A 9,787-nucleotide genomic window follows, 5' to 3' on the forward strand; every position below is an offset into this window, starting at 1 on the left:
CAGGGGCTGCAGAGAGGGGAACAGAGAGAGGCAGGGGCTGCAGAGGGGAGCAAGGGGGGCACCCCTATGGAAGCCAAAGGTAGAGGGTGCTGGTGGGATGTGCACATGTAAAGACCAAAATAAAACCAGATGTGTGCAGGGTTCCCACTGTTCTGGTGAGAATAAAATATATATTAATCTATAAATTACAAAATGTGAATTGTGCAATTTTGCCCGGGGAACAGTGCCGCAATCACTTAAGCTCGGGAGTCTGAGACCAGCTTGGGCAACATAAGGAGATCTCATCTCTACAAAAAATAAAAAGACTATCCAGGCATGCTGGTGTGTGCCTGCAGTCACAGTTACTTGGGAAGCTGAGGTGGGAAGATTGCTTGAGCCTGGGAGGCTGAGGCTGCACTCCAGCCTGGGCAACATGATGACAGCCTGTCTCAAAAGTAAATATATAAATAATGTAGGCCAGACCTGGTGGCTTGTGTCTGTGATCCCAGCCAGCACTTTGGGTGGCCAAGGTGGGAAGATCGCTTGAGGCCAGGAGTTTGAGACCAGTCTGGGTAACATAGGGAGACCCTGTCCCTACAAAAAATACAAAAATTAGCCAAGCTAGGTGGCACACACTTGTGGTCTTGGCTACATAGGAGACTGAGGCAGGAGGATGGCTTGAGCCCAGGAGGTTTAAGCTGCAGTGAGCCGTGATCTCACCACTCTAGCCCGGCTGACAGAGCAAGACCTTGTCAAGATGGATAAATAAACTAACAAACTAATTAAAATAAAATTGCGAATTGTGCAATTTTGGAGATTCTGCATGAGTTAAGTCCTATTTGCATTTAACCCAAGCATTATACAATATGAAGATAAATGGTAAACACACGCTAATAATTTAAAATTTTAATTTTTCTTGACTTAGAATGATTTTTTTTTTTTTTTTTTTTGAGACTGAGTTTCGCTCCATCACCCAGGCTGGAGTGTGGTGGTGCAATCTCAGCTCACTGCAACCTCCGCCTCCCGGGTTCAAGTGATTCTTGTGCCTCAGCCTCCCGAGTAGCTGGGATTACAGGTGCCCATCACCACGCCCAGCTAATTTTTGTATTTTTAATAGAGACAGCATTTCACCATGTTGGCCAGGCTGGTCTTAAACTCCTGACCTCAAGTGATCCGCCCGCCTCGGCCTCCCAAAGTGCTGGGATTACAGGCGTGAGCCACGGTGCCCGGCCGCCTTCCAGCATTTCCAGGCACAGACTGGCACGGGCGTGGGCTCCTGGCCTTTGCATGCTGTTGGTTTCTGTTGACCAGATGGCCTGGAGACCTCCCGGCGTGGATATTTCCACCTCATTCTGTGCAACATGTGCACAAGCCTCAGAGCTCACGTTACCTGAGCAATTCCTCTACACAGGGACTGTGCTGAGGGAGCTCCCGTGGCCTTGTGAGGTACGAGCAGTTTCCCCCTCACCTCTCAGGGCCCCTGGGCCTTGGTGCCCGCCTCCCTCTCCTACCTTAGCCACGAGTCTCCATGCCGTGCCCCAGGGGCTTCACGCATGAGCCGTAAGCACCCCACCTCTCTGCTGCCCCCTCTCCCTTGTTCTAGCTCCACCCTGTCTCAACTCCTGGCAATTTCAGTAAGAGAGAATTGTGCCCAACCCTGGCCAAGCAATTCCCTCACCTGCAATGACCTGTGCTGCTCCCACCTTGCTCGAGTGGGGCCAGACCTTCACTGCAGTCCCAACAGCCCACCCCTCCTTTCCCCTTCTGCTCCAGGGTCCGCCCGGGACCTCCAGCCGCCTGCCCCATTCCCTGCCAGACTCCATCATCTCCTCTGGAGCTGTCCTGCCTCTCAGTAAAACCTGGCCGCTTCCTGCCCACTTCCTGCCAGCACTGCCCTTCACTGAGTGTGCTAAGGAGAGAAGGCCCAGCTGTCCCGATGGGTGCTACTTTGAATTCAAGATCACAAACCTCAAGGAACCTCTTTAAACCACCTAGGAATCCTCCTGCACCTCCCAGTGCTGGGACTAGAAGCATCCACGCCTTCTGGGAACATTCTGGTGGAGCAGTTGCCCTGTCCTCGAGGTCAGCTGCGCACGCTGGGTCTTCACTGTCCTGGGGGTGCGGATGCCTCGTGGCGACCCCCTCCTCCATCCAACGACCCCTCGTGGCACAGCTCCCAGCACAGCCGCTGTCTCCCCTGCTCTCTGCCCATCTCTCTCTGATCCTCTCACAGCAGGCTGGGCCATACTGCTCCCTGAAACTGTGCTCAGTCAGCCTCTGAGTGGGTGACCCCTGGACCCGCTGCCTCTGTCCTTCCAGGGCACAGGTCCCAGCCTCTCCTGGCTTGTCTGTCTCCAGGCTCTGAGCCCCATCCCCACAGCACTGACTCCTCACCCCCCGGAACCCCCAGCCCAGTCCCCGAAGCCCCATGGAGCCAGCCTCCTGCTGCACACCCCAGCTGGAGGTTAGGGAGCATTTTAAATTCAGTTTTTGTTTTGTTTTTTGAGATGAAGTCTTGCTCTGTCACCCAGGCTGGAGTGCAGTGGTGTGATCTCAGCTCACTGAAACCTCTGCCCCCGCCAGGTTCAAGTGATTCTCCTGCCTGGGGACAGGACACGTGGGGGATGCCTGAGCCCTACGCCTTTGGGCCTCAGTATCTGTGAAATGGGTGGACACTCAGGGGCCAAGGCGAGCCTCGGGCTTGGTCCCCCTCCTCTCCCATTCACACCCCACGGCTGGCCAGGACAGCGGGTGGCCCCGGTGTTGACCGCCTGTCTGGCTGCTGCAGCTGCTGCCCTCTGGTGGCCAAATCCCAACGAGACCCTGTGGGGCCAGTTCACCGGGGCCTGGCGGGGTCCTGCAAGGCGGGGTCCTGCAAGGCGGAGTCCTAGGGGCTCACTTCACCCAAGAACCAGCTGCTCATCCCTCAGAGTGGGCTCTGAGGACCTGGGAAGGCGGAGCAGGTGCTCGGAGTCACCACTGTCTCCATGGCTGTCCTGCCCTTTAACCCACACCCTGCCACCCCCGAGAGCAAGGCTGCTGTTACCTGTCCCCTAGTCTTGGAAACTGAGGCAGAGAAGCCAGGCCCAGCCCACCTGGCTAATGGGAGATGGAGCCGGGATGTACGCACTGGACACAGGTCCAGAGACTCCAGGGCTGTGTGTAGACAGGCACCACTGCCCTGCCAGGCCCACCTGCCCGCTCTGTCCCCAGTGGGAGCCGGGAGCCTCAGCCCCACCTCTGAAGCCACCCCTCGGGGCAGCTCTGAGAGGCTGCTTTGGGACTCAGCGTCCATCCACCCCAGCCGACGTCCCTCCCCGTGAAGCTGCTCGTCCACCTCAGCTGATGTCCCTCCCCCTGAAGCTGCTCGCAGGGACTGAGGGACCCTCCCCGTCTGCTCCTGGCTTCCACCTGGGGATGTGTCAGTCGAAGCTGAGGCCCAGCGGGAGGCGTTTGAGAGGCATTTACACATTTGGAGGCTCTAGATGCTCCTTCCACCCATGACACCCACTGAGAGGCTCCATGGGGTCAGACGCCAATCAGCAAGAATTCACCAAGAGATGTACAGGCTGCTTGACCCTCACCATGAAAATAGCTTTGCTGTATAAGAGCCTTGGACCAAAGGGGGGTCTGCCCTTCACTACTCCCGCCACAACTCCAGACTCCAACTTCCCCCATGCCCAAGGCTTTCTCTCTAGAATGTCCTGTGATAACCCTGAAGCTCCCCCAACCCCAACCAGGGCGCAGATTTTTTTTTTTTTTGGATACAGAGTCTCGCTCTTTCCCCCAGGCGATCTCGGCTCACTGCAAGCTCCACCTCCGGGGTTCACGCCCTTCTCCTGCCTCAGCCTCCTGAGTAGCTGGAACTACAGGTGCCGCCACCACACCCGGCTAATTTTTTGTATTTTTAGTACAGACGGGGTTTCACCGTGTTAACCAGGACAGTCTCAATCTCCTGACCTCGTGATCCACCCGCCCGGCCTCCCGAAGTGCTGGGATGACAGGCGTGAGCCACCGCGCCCGGCCTCCCGAAGTGCTGGGATTACAGGCGTGAGCCACCGCGCCCGGCCTCCCGAAGTGCTGGGATTACAGGCGTGAGCCACCGCGCCCGGCCACAGCTTTGATTTCCATTCAGCAAATTCTTTCCACCTGGAAGAAAAATGTGGGTCCGGACAAGGGGCCCTGCTCTCAGCTGGGCAGGAGGGCAGATGACTGTGCACAGAATTCCAGAACAGAGAATAAGTCCGGGGCCTGGGTGCTCCTCACACAGCCTCTGGGAACGCTTCCTGGAGGAAGGGGCACATGAGCTGAGTCCCAAGGGTGCCTAGGACTGCACCGGGGTCCGCAAGAAAGGAACAGCCGGCACAGTGGACAAGCAGGGGTGTGCGGCCTCTGGAGGGCCCGGCGGGTCCAGACCTTATCCTAGGGACCATGGGGAGGGCCAGTGAGAGGACAGCAGCGGGTCTGACAGCAGCTCTCTCACCTCCTAGAATCCCGGGAAGCCGCCGTGTCCCCTGCCCCGCACACCTGGTCCCAGCTTCCACCCGCGGTGGTGTCCTGGGGTCCCCGGGCCTGTACCACCCCAGGTGGGCACCCCAGTACCCCGGCCCACCAACTCCCCAGCCCACTCACCCTGGCCTCTGCAATGCAGGCTTGCTCCCCAGCAAGGCCCCAGCCTAGGCAGCTCCCACGCCAGCCTCACAGCTGGGCTGGCCCTACCCGGCCACCTGCTGCCCCTCTCAGGCCCCTCCTCAGGAAGGTGAAACTGCCCCATTTCCTGCAGGAACCCTGTGTTCTCTGAAAGTAGAAAGAGGAGGGAAATGGAGGAGGGGAGGGGAAGGTTGGAGAGAAAGGGCCAGGGGTGGGAAGGAAGGGCTGGAGGAGGGAGAGAGGAGGAGGGAACTTTGCTCCAGGAGATGGCTCAGCTCTTGACCTCCCCCAAGGCTAGAAGCTTCTTCAGCAGGTTCCTCATTTCCTGAGAGTGCCCTGCGATGTCCCGGCAGTGTTTTTCCTCATGTGTGGACGTGCCACCTCACAGCCAGGGCAGTGTGTGCACAGCTGTGCTGTTCAGCTCTGTGATGTCAGATCTTAGAGAACGCTACACATCAGCACACGTAAGCCATCCGTGTCCTTTTTCTTATGCATTTTAGTGGTGAAAATACAACATATATACCAACAAGTAAGACAGATAGGTGTTGGAGGGAAACTGAGGCAAGGCTTGCCTAAAGTCCTCGGGAATGTGTCTAGACTTGCTGGCTCCATGCTTCTAGCCCTCCTAGGCTCCTGTTCCCGTTATCTCAAGTAGCAGAACCTGCTCCACAAAAAAAAAAATGCTAAACTGTCTCAGCTGTAAGTCATGTGCTTAATACAGCGTGTTCTTTTGATCTCCACGTTCTCACCACCTGTTTCTCTGTTGGATTACCAGAAAATACCGTGGGCTCCCAGAGCTCGGGCCGTCACCGCCTCCATGATAGCGATGGTCCCCTGGTGTCCCGCCTTTTTCTGTCTCAAAGTTTTGCTCAATCCTTTGAGTCCGCCGGACTTTGTCACCCCCGCGACCTGTGTTGGGTCTCATCACCCCAACAGATAGCTACATACATTTACACAGAAACTACACCGGTGTGTGCAGCAGGACAATTTAATAAGAAACTACACCGGTGTTTGCAGCAGGACAATTTAATAAGAAACTACACCGGTGTGTGCAGCAGGACAATTTAATTAGCCAAAATGTGGGAAGAGCCCAGATGCCCAACAGAGGGACAGATAAATAAAATGTGTCTCTTTGGCCGGGCGCGGTGGCTCACGCTTGTCATCCCAGCACTTTGGGAGGCCGAGGCGGGTGGATCACAAGGTCAGGAGATCGAGACCATCCTGGCTAACACGGTGAAACCCCGTCTCTACTAAAATACAAAAAAAAAATAGCCGGGCGAGGTGGCGGCGCCTGTAGTCCCAGCTACTCCGGAGGCTGAGGCAGGAGAATGGCGTGAACCCAGGAGGCGGAGCTTTGCAGTGAGCTGAGATCCGGCCACTGCACTCCAGCCTGGGTGATGAGCAAGACTCCATCTCAAAAAAAAAAAAAAAAAAAAAGTGAAAAAAAAAGTGTCTCTTCACACAGTGGAGTATTAGCCATAAAGAAGAGTGACATGCTGACACATGCTATAACATGAAGAACCTTGAAACATGTTGCTAAGTGACAAGCCAGATAGTCGGGTGTGGTGGTGCATACCTGTAGTCTCAGCTACCGTGAGGTTGAGGCGGGAGGATTTGAATTCAGGAGGCTGAGGCTGCAGTGAGCTATGATTGTGCCATTGCACTTCAGCCTGGGCAACAGAGCGAGAGCCTGTCTCAGAAAAGAAAGAAAAGCTAGACTCAAAAGACCACATGTCATGTGATTCCATTTATATGAAATGTCCAGAATAAGTGACTCCATCTGAAGGCAGATTCATGGTTGTTGAGGCTATGAAGAAAAGTGGGGAGTGAGTGCTAATAGGAATGGGTTTCTATTTAGGGCAATGAAATTTTTTTTTTTATTTTTATTTTTTTGAGATGGAGTCTCACTCTGTCGCCCAGGCAGGAGTGCAGTGGCACAATCTCGGCTCACTGCAAGCTCTGCCTCCTGGGTTCACGCCATTCTCCTGCCTCAGCCTCCTGAGTAGCTGGGACTACAGGCGCCCACCACCACGCCCGGCTGATTTTTTGTATTTATTTATTTATTTTTTTAGTAGAGACGGGGTTTTACCACATTAGCCAGGATGGTCTCAATCTCCTGACCTTGTGATCCGCCTGCCTTGGCCTCCCAAAGTGCTGAGATTACAGGCGTGAGCCACCGCGCCTGGCCTACCCTACCTTGTTTTAACCTGAGTGACTCTCTCCTAGCAGAGAGAGAGCCAGACAGACTGCACTTTAGTTTCTTCACTTGCAGCCTCCTTTACCTCCCTCCCTTACGGGAATAACTAGTGTAAACTGACTCAAAGCACGTCCAGGAATGCACCTGCTGATAAGATACTGAGGGAAGCTGCACCAGCAGCTCCTGGGGACGCGCCTGGTGGATGGCACCCAAACCCCTGCATTTCTCTGTTTGTGGCAGTTTAAGCCCCTGCACCTGGAACTGTTTATTTTTTTGTAACTGCTTTTGTAACCAACTTTTTTAACTTTTTGCCAGTTCTGCTTCTGTAAAAATTGCTTCAGCTAAACTCCCCCCTCCCCTATTTAGACCACGGTATAAAAACAAAACGAGCACCTTCCTCGGGGCCAAGAGAATTTTGAGCATTAGCTGCCTCTCAGTTGCTGGCTAATAAAGGACTCCTTAGTTTGTCTTGAGTGTGGCGTTTCTGTATAACTCACTTGGTTACAATACCAAAGTGCTGGGATTACAGGCGTGAGCCACCATGCCTGGACAGGGCAATGAAAATTTTTAAATTAAAAATCTGGAATTAAATAGTGGTGATGACTGTGCAATTCTGAATGTTCTAAAAACATTCAACTGTACACACTAAAAGGATGGATTTTATAGTGTGTGAATTGTCTCAGTAAAGCTTCTGTAAAAATATAAGTACAGTTGGTTGAGCACAGTGGCTCATACCTGTAATCCCAGCACTTTGGGAAGCCAAGGCGCGTGGAGCACGAGGTCAGAAGATTGAGACCATCCTGGCTAACACAGTTAAACCCAGTCTCCACTAAAAATACAAAGACAATTAACCGAGCGTGGTGGCGGGCGCCTGTAGTCCCTCCCACCACTTGGGAGGCTGAGGCAGGAGAATGGTGTGAACCCAGGAGGCAGAGCTTGCCGGGAGCCAAGATCACACCACTGCACTCCAGCCTGGGTGACAGAGCGAGACTCTGTCTCAAAAAAAAAAAAAAAAAAAAAAAAAATATATATACACACACACACACACACACACACACACACACACACACACACACACAGTTTAAGGAGTTATTAGGGTGAGCTATTACCCAAGTCAAGACACAGTCACTAGCCCCTGAAGCCCCCATGTCCCTTTACCTTTCCTAACTCCCCCCTCCCTGATTTTTTTTTTCTGTTTGTAACTCTCCTCTCCCTGATTTTTTTTTTCCGTTCGTATCTCCCCCTCCCTGATTTTCTTTTTTTCTTTTTTTTTTTTTGGAAGATGGAGTCTTCCTCCATCACCCAGGCTGGAGTGCAGTGGTGCAATCTCGGCTCACTGCAACCTCCGCCTCCCGGCTTCAAGCACTTCTCAGCCTCCCGAGCAGCTGGGATTACAGGCGCCCACCACCATGCCTGGCTAATTTTTGTATTTTTGGTAGCGATGGGTTTTTACCATCTTGGTCAGGCTGGTCTTGAACTCCCGATCTCAGGTGATCCACCTGCCTTAGCCTCCCAAAGTGCTGGGACTCCAGGCGTGAGCCACTGTGCCCAGCCCCGTCCCTGATTTTCTTTGCGGTTCCACGAGACTAGAGCTGTTCGTGTTGGGTGCTGAGCTACAGTCCGTGGTCTGGACATTCTTGTGCTGTCTCATCTCTGATGCTGGGCCTTTGGGTGAGCGAGGGTGACCACAGCCACATCACCCGTCCCAGCCGTGCACCTGTAGGGAACCTTGACGCTCCTCCACGGCGGAGGGAGTCTGTGTCCCTCTGTGTGGGTTTGTGACTTGCCTGTAGCCTGTAGGATGTGAAAGGAGTGACTCCCAGTATCAAGGCAGAGCCCGTGCTATGGATGGAATGCTTGTGCTTCTCCCAAATCCATGCATGGACGCTCCAGTCCTCAGCTTTATGGCGTCTGGAGATGAGGCCTTCGGGGGGTGATCAGGTTATGAGGGTGGAGTCTCACACTAGAATTAATATCCTTATATCCTGAGGTCAGGAGTTCAAGACCAGCCTGGCCAACATGGTGAAACCCAGTCTCTACTAAAAATACAAAAAATTAGCCAGGCATGGTGACAGATGCCTCTAATCCCAGCTACTCAGGAGGCTGAGGCAGGAGAATCGCTTGAACCTGGAAAGTGGAGGTTGCAGTGAGCCGAGATTGTGCCACTGTACTCCAGCCTGTGCGACAAGAGCGAAACTCCATCCCCCCCCCCCAAAAAAAAAGAAATGATGGTTTAGGGGTATTCTGGGCAGTAGCCCTGCTCCGCAAGGAGCAGTATTAAAAAATAAAAAAATAAAAAAGAGGCTGGGTGCGGTGGCTCACGCCTGTAATCCCAGCACTTTGGGAGGCCGAGGTGGGCAGATCACTTGAAGTCGGAAGTTTGAAACCAGCCTGGGCAACATAGTGAAACCCCATCTCTACTAAAAATGCAAAATTTAGCCAGATGTGGTGACAGGCACCTGTAGTCCCATCTACTCAGGAAGCTGAGGCAGGAGAATTGTTTGAACCCAGGAAGTGTAGGTTGTAGTGAGCTGAGATCGTGCCACTGCACTCCAGGCGGGGCAACAGAGTAAGTCTCTGTCTCAAAATAAACAAATACATACAAACTAAAAAAGAAATTATGGGCCAGGTGTGGTGACTCACGCTTGTAATCCCAGCACTTTGAGAGGCCGAGGCAGGTGGATCACCTAAGGTCAGGAGTTCAAGACCAGCCTGGCTAGCACAGTGAAACCCCGTATCTACTAAAAATACAAAAATTAGGTGGGCATGATGGCGGGCGCCTGTAGTCCCAGCTACTCGGGAGCCTGAGGCAGGAGAATGGCATGAACCCAGGAGGTGGAGCTTGCAGTGAGCTAAGATCGCGCCACTGCACTCCAGCCTGGGCGACAGAGCGAGACTCTGTCTCAAAAACAAAACAAAACAAGCAAACCTGAAAATAATGAAAGATCTGATGAGAGATCT

At 53.5% G+C, this 9,787-nt stretch overlaps 1 protein-coding gene across 2 annotated transcripts in view; it reads right to left on the bottom strand.

Annotated features, from left to right (window-relative positions):
* The window catches only part of DPEP1 (dipeptidase 1), a 20,987-nt gene extending 16,282 nt beyond the window's left edge, over window positions 1–4,705 (bottom strand). The window contains exon 1 of one of the 2 annotated variants that reach the window (XM_017871339.1): window positions 4,612–4,705. The gene's annotated coding sequence lies outside the window, so the exon portion shown is untranslated. The remainder of the gene's footprint in view (window positions 1–4,611) is intronic. The other variant, XM_017871356.1, reaches the window with a different exon arrangement.
* Window positions 4,706–9,787: the final 5,082 nt, after the last annotated feature.

This window comes from Rhinopithecus bieti, unplaced genomic scaffold, assembly GCF_001698545.2.
Source record: "Rhinopithecus bieti isolate Rb0 unplaced genomic scaffold, ASM169854v2 scaffold_1037, whole genome shotgun sequence".
Lineage (NCBI taxonomy): Eukaryota > Metazoa > Chordata > Mammalia > Primates > Cercopithecidae > Rhinopithecus > Rhinopithecus bieti.